Source organism: Gopherus flavomarginatus, chromosome 1 (assembly GCF_025201925.1).
Source record: "Gopherus flavomarginatus isolate rGopFla2 chromosome 1, rGopFla2.mat.asm, whole genome shotgun sequence".
NCBI lineage: Eukaryota > Metazoa > Chordata > Testudines > Testudinidae > Gopherus > Gopherus flavomarginatus.
Window position 1 is genome coordinate 267,740,935 of NC_066617.1, and position 7,472 is coordinate 267,748,406.

Below are 7,472 nucleotides of genomic sequence, written 5' to 3' on the forward strand. Positions count from 1 at the left end.
ATGACTCATTTCTCTGACTTCAATAATATGGAATTATTTACCTTTCAGCTGTCTAGGCAATGACATTTTAGATCACCCTTACAGTTCAATGACCAAAAGGCCAAAAATTACATTCTTGGCAAATCTTTGGTATTTTTTCTTACACTGTGCAGTAAGGATTGCATATTATAAAAGTGTAACTCTCATCAGGCGTTCTCATAAATGTAGTAAAAAAAGGAAGAGCCCTTTGGAAGCTAGGGCATTTGCACTCTGTTGCTCTGTGTTAGATAGGTAATCACATGCTTCTGAGATGCAATATTATGTTCTAGTCAAAATGCTGGAGTTTGGCTACAACAGACAGATACATTGGATTAGATTTTCTATCAGGATTTCAGTATGCTAGCATGAAATGTATCACAGAAAGCAAATGTATTGCTGCATTTCTTCATGTGTAGACAGGATTTAAAAAACACTTTAGCAGAAAAATACTCCTCCAGTTGACTGACTGCACAGACATAGCCACAGATTGAAAAACCACTTCTCAAGGATAGTACCCCAGAAAATTGACTCTACACATGATGCAAGCATATGCAAGCACCTAATGCTTTTTCCTAGCTGGGCTTGTCTGCTTCATGTTTATCTGCAAGAAGAGTTGCCTGAGCAAGAAAGCATGTGTCCTGGAGATGTCTTTTTAGTCTGCATAGAAGCATGGAGCAGAAAGGCAGAATGTAGAATAGAATTCCATGCATGTATGCACACACCTCAGAACTAGCCTGTTAGCTTGTTGATTTAAAAAATTACACTGAAAAACTTACAGGGATTTACACTTGACAAAAATAAACTGAGTTATTTAATTCTGCAATGATGAAGTTAGAGATTGAAAAGACATTTGATCGTGCAGACCATCTCCCTGAAAACGCGAAATTGTGCTCTACAGCCTCTTTCCTGTATTTTGTCCAAGCTAGTTTTAGCAGTCCCAGGTGACAGGGATTTTCCACCATCCTTTGGAAGAAATTTATGTAGCTAAACGTATTTTAACATCAAGAAATTTTTTCTACTGTTAGCATAGATTTTCCTTTTCTTAATTCCTTCCATTACTCTCAGTTATACAGTACCGCTGTCTCCAAACTAAGCAATTATCCTCCTTGTCAATAATATCTAGGGTTGAAATTATTAACAGTTAAACAAAATACGAGAGAGGAGACACACAGTAACAGGTTATGGTTTAGTGTGCACTTACTGTTCATGTATTTTTGAACTACTGGATAAATAACTACGCTAACACTGAGCACATGTATTTAAAAATACATAGGGCCAAATCCCCTTCTGGTGTTAATCAGACTAGATTTATTTGCTTCAGTGGAACTACCACAATTCACCCCAGAGAAAATCTATCCTATTGCTCCTGAAAATTCAACAGAGCAGTATTCATTATCTAAAGTCACAAATATTGATGTCAAGTATCAGAGGGGTAACAGTGTTAGTCTGGATCTGTAAAAAGCAACAAAGAATCCTGTAAAAGCAGCAAAGAGTCCTATGGCACCTTATAGACTAACAAACGTTTTACAACCGCATCTGCTCTAACCCCTCAGACAGAGACCAACACCTACAAAATCTCCACCAAGCATTCTCAAAACTACAATACCCGCATGAGGAAATAGGGAAACAGATCAACAGAGCCAGACATGTACCCAGAAGCCTTCTACTGCAAGACAAACCCAAGAAAGAAACCAACAGGACTCCACTGGCCATCACGTACAGTCCCCAGCTAAAACCTCTCCAACGCATCATCAGAGACCTACAACCCATCCTGGACAATGATCCCACACTTTCACAGGCCTTGGGTGGCAGGCCAGTCCTCGCCCACAGGCAACCTGCAAACCTGAAACATATTCTCACCAGTAACTGCACACCGCACCATAGTAACTCTAGCTCAGGAACCAATCCATGCAACAAACCTCGATGCCAACTCTGCCCACATATCTACACCAGCGACACCATCACAGGACCTAACCAGATCAGCCACACCATCACCGGTTCATTCACCTGCACGTCCACCAATGTAATATACACCATCATATGCCAGCAATGCCTCTCTGCTATGTACATCGGCCAAACTGGACAGTCGCTACGGAAAAGGATAAATGGACACAAATCAGATATGAGGAATGGCAATATACAAAAACCTGTAGGAGACACTTCAACCTCCCTGGCCACACTACAGCAGACCTTAAGGTGGCCATCCTGCAGCAAAAAAACTTCAGGACCAGACTTCAAAGAGAAACTGCTGAGCTTCAGTTCATCTGCAAATTTGACACCATCAGCTCAGGATTAAACAAAGACTGTGAATGGCTTGCCAATTACAGAACCAGTTTCTCCTCCCTTGGTTTTTCACACCTCAACTGCTAGAACAGGGCCTCATCCTCCCTAATTGAACTACCTCATTATCTCTAGCTTGCCTGCATATATATACCTGCCCCTGGAAATTTCCATTACATGCATCTGACGAAGTGGGTATTCACCCACGAAAGCTCATGCTCCAAAACGTCTGTTAGTCTATAAGATGCCACAGGACTCTTTGCTGCTTTTACAGATCCAGACTAACACGGCTACCCCTCTGATAAAAGAATCCTGTGGCACCTTATAGATTAATAGACTTTTTGGAGCATGAGCTTTCATGGGTGAATACCCACTTTGTCAGACACATGGCAAATATTGATGTGACACTGTAGTTATGCTAGCATTAATACCATGAAGTATTGATAGTTAGGACTTTCCAGAGCTGTTCTGGAGGTTGAATAACAGCTTTCATGTGCAGAAGAGTTTGCAGGACCAGGCCATAGGGATCATCCACCACTGAAATTCAAATTCACAATTTGTGGCAGCTAAAGTCAATTATGACTTTCTGAACACAGGAGGGTTACAGTGTGCAATAGAAATAACAGAGTACACATCCCACAAAAGCTCCCTTAGGAATTATGCTCCAGTCAGTTCTCCACTGGTATCTAGCTTCACCATAACCTGTGTAGAGGGGGAGCTATGTAAGAAAATGGAGGCAGCATAGTTCAATGGCCAGCAAACTGAATCAGGAGAGCTCAGTTTAGTTCCCAGAAATCCCCGACTGAGTAGGTGACATACAGTAAAATAACATTTCCTAAAACAGGAATACTACTTACCATTAGATTGACAGTGTCATAGGTTATTGGGATCTGTGCTATTTATTTCCCCACAGTATCACATTTCTGTTATACCTAGATATTTTGCCAAAAATGCAAAAGCCCACTAGTGATTTTTACTGAAATGGATTAAAAAAAAACACTAGCATGCTAAAAGAGCTACAGTATTGACCACTATGGAAAAAGTTCTGTTGTCATTCCCAGATTTCATCCATTACTCTTGGTCTTCTCATTTCTCATTCTGTCCTGCTCAGCCTAGTAGGTAGAACTGGAACAAATGTGTTGCATGTCTGAGTTAATGACTCAAGAGTGTCAAATAACTGGCTCAACTGGAATGATTTAATCAAAGATTATCAATCAGATTAGTGCAGCACTAGAAGAAAGAAAGAAAGACATTGTCAACCCTTTTTGTCAGACCAAGAGTTGGTTCTGTCTTTCTCCTTGACTGTTTGTGGAGGGACCCGCAGTTTTCATTTCCCCCAGCTAAGTTCCCATACCAATATCATTATATAGAGTTTTAGACAAATAAACCCTCTTTGCCAAGAATATTCTCCCAGCAACATATGTTCTGAGGTCATTTCTATATATTCTCACTTTACCTGATTTATGTGTGAAGGCATGATTGACAGCTGAGAGAACTAACAATTCCTCAAGATAATCTCTCAGTGGGTCCTTCTTACCCCACAATCATTCTTTCCTATTGATTCCACAACAGAAAACATCTGCTGTAACAATCGTCCCTTATTAGTTTCCCAAGTCTATATATACTTACGTAAGCATTACGGACAGACAGGTTTCCAAGAATATTTGGAGTTGTATAGACACGAAGGCACCGAAGATTGTTAAAGTACAGCATAATGGAGAAAATTCCTGACTAGAATTACTTATCATTCAAGGACCAGTGTTCTGGGCCTTAGAATTCAGACACACTCTTTGCTGAAGATAAAGATTCTTAGGATTAGTTGCTATATAAATGAATGAAAATATACAAAGAGAAAGAACTAAAAGGGTTAATATTTATTAACGGATACTAACAAACCGTAGCCTTTTACCTCATTATCCCCAGAAGTAAAACTATTGTGTCTAAATGGGACAATGACAAAAAATTCATTAAAAAGCCATGTAACTGATCTAATCAGTAGTTCAAATTGTTGCCTCAGTAGGTGTATGAATGAAATAGAGGCACAATCTGCCACCCACAAAGATCCCTAGCAATCATGGGGAAGGGTATACAGAATCCTGTGGAGGAGGATAGATCTTTGGTCACTCTTAAAGCAGCAGGATCCTTTAGGAGGCATCCGGATAATTCCATTTCAGTCACAGCCCAGGTAACAACATGGATAGCCATTGCCTAGAAATGAGAGAGTAGCATAGAGAGAGGTTCCTAGTCTGTAAACTTCACAGAGCTTAATCTCACACAAAGAAGTCTCTACTGGCTGGGACTGTAGAGCTGATAAACCCCCTTTATGTGGAAACCTAATTGAGGCCTACCAGATCAAAATCCCCTCCACCCACAGGAGTACAGGGAATTTATCTAGTTCTTAGTGTCTCCAAAATGCAAGAATAAATGCAAAGAAAAGCATCACTTATTCCCAAATGGTGTTTTTGCCTATTCATTTTGATTACGCATCATATGCAATACACAGCTGGTTTCTTACCTTGGCCCTATGTGAGTAATATGTCCATCCCAAACTCATCCAAATAAAGCCTGACCATTATGTGTGCACTTCCTTGGTTTTATACTTGTGTATCATAGAACTGGAAGGGACCTCGAGAGATCATCTAGTCCGGTCGCCCACACTTGTGGCAGGACTTAATATTATCTAGACCATCCCTAACAGGTGTTTGTCCAACCTGCTCTTAAAATCCCCAATGATGGAGATTCCACAACCTCTCTAGGCAATTTATTCCAGTGCTTAACCACTTTGACAGTTAGGAAGCTTTTCCTAATGTCCAACCTAAGCTGACTTAGCTGAAATTTAAGCTGATTGCATTTTCTCCTAGCCTCCAAGGTTAAGAACAACAATTTTTCTCCCTCCTCCTTGTAACAACCTTTTATGTACTTGATGTATACTTATGAGCATATACACCCATTAGACATTCAAGAAGAAAAAGTAGAGGGAAACAGCAGCAAATATACTTCCCAGCTTCTTGAGAAGACTGTGCTGCCTGCAATAATCAGTAGCAAACTGGCCACTTTAGAGCTGCAGTTGTTCATCTGCTCCAAATTTAAAGAATCTGCTACCAGCAGAGCATACTGGGCCAGACTTTTCAGAGGGCAGGCACAGACTGGACCTCAGTGCTAAACAATCCATCAACTAGAAAGATGAGAAGGCATCTTAAAAGCCTGTGTTTGAGGTAGTTATGACATGGTTTCCTCAGGTATGAAGTGTTTCTATACTGAATAATAAAATATTTTTTGGACTTCAACCACTCCTTATACTTCAAATGTACCACCTCCTGAGCAAATGTACGTACACACATACATATACACTCACACAGAAACTTTAAGATAAAAAAAACAGCTCTTGGACTGGGATATCAATTCAGATTAGTTAGCACAATTAACCACTAGGCTAAAAATTATAAGGGATGCTGCTTCTTGTGGTTATTTTGCAATAGCACCTAAGTCCACCAAAAAATTATTTTGGCCAAAACAATTCAGCAAATTCATGAATAGTTTTGGCTGACCACAAGTGCATTTTGCAGCACATGAGCTGTTTGTCCAAAAAAAATCACCCAGCTCTTCTTGTGGGCATTAGAAATGAGCTTAGAACACAGTACTGGTTGTCAAGGACCTGCATGCTGTTTCAAGCTTTTCTATTGACTTCTTGCGTGGGGAAGTCACTTAACCACTCCATGTTTCCCCATCTACAACATAGGATAACACTAGCCACTTCAAAGAGATATTGGGACATTTAATACATTAAAGTTTGTGAGGCTAAGTATCATACAAATATCTATCCATAAATAAAATTAAAAATAGTAGCTCCACAGAGAGGTAAAGGTAGGAGAGGGAAGCAGATTCCAGGCAGGGAGGCTGGGGATAAGGAGAGATGACATGCCATAGGTGTCTAGGGAGCCAGGAACCATGTGAAACTCTTTAAAAAAGTGTTCTATATTTTTGCCACACTCTGCAGTGATAGAAACCAGGGCTCAATCCTGTAGCTCTTTCTTATTCATGCAAGCAAACCAACAAAAGTAACTACTCACATGAGTAAGACATGCAAATTTTGATCTTAAAAGCTAGCATTTATCTATCTTAGAATTTATTTTTATAGATTTTAGTCATTAAAAGCCCTACTGTGGGCTCTCACACTCTTTGACATCACATGAGAAACACAGTGACTAATGAGGCAAACTTTTCTATTGTGCAATGCAAGTCAATTACAATGAGCCATACAATGTGATAAATGCTTACTGCCTACCTCCAGCAAAGCACTTAGGTAGAATCACCCCAATGGCTTCAGTTAAACTACTCATGTGAACGAAATTATTATTAAAATTTATTATCTGTATTATAGCACCAAGGAGTCCTAGTCATGGACTAGGGTTCCATTACACTGGGCATTGTGCAGAGTAAAAAGATGTTTCTACCTCAAAGAGCATATAATCTATGTAAAAGGGGGCTGGAGGAAGATCCCTGCAAATGAGAGGATGGAGTGACAGGAGTGGAAGCGAAGGGCAGTACTGAGACTAGGTGTAGGGGAGCAGTCTCCAGGCTGGGAAGGTGTCAGGGTTTCCTACCTGGTCCATTCCAGCCTCCACAGGTCCAACTCCCTGGCTTAATCTTGGGCCCCGAGGCACCCACTCCAGCCTTTCTGGGTCCCACAGTCACTTTGCCTCCTTACTGACTGCCCAGGTGTGCACAAATGTATACCATGTCAGAGCCCCCACAATATTTCCATTGTGGGAATGCTATCCCATCCTCAACTCCCGAGTTGCGCTGCCCCAATCTAAATATAAGACAAGAGACTACAGATGAAGACAGATGGGGGAGTACAAGGAACCAATGAGTATTTGCATCATCAGGGCCTTCATTTCTAATTTTTATTTGAGCAAAATGTTTAGTCCCTAATTCTGCCCAGAATCAGCCTCACTGATTTTGTTTGCACTTAGTGCAGAGCCCTTCCCACAACATTCTCAGTGCAGGATAAGGGCCTTAGTTTGTTCTGATTTCATTTCTGGATAACTGCTACAGAACCTATTGAAACAATGGTATTTTGTATGCCATTTTCCAGTGATGATAGTTGTACACATACACACAAAAAGTACCTGTTATTGTTAAAGCAACACCCCAGCTCCCCTAAAATGTAG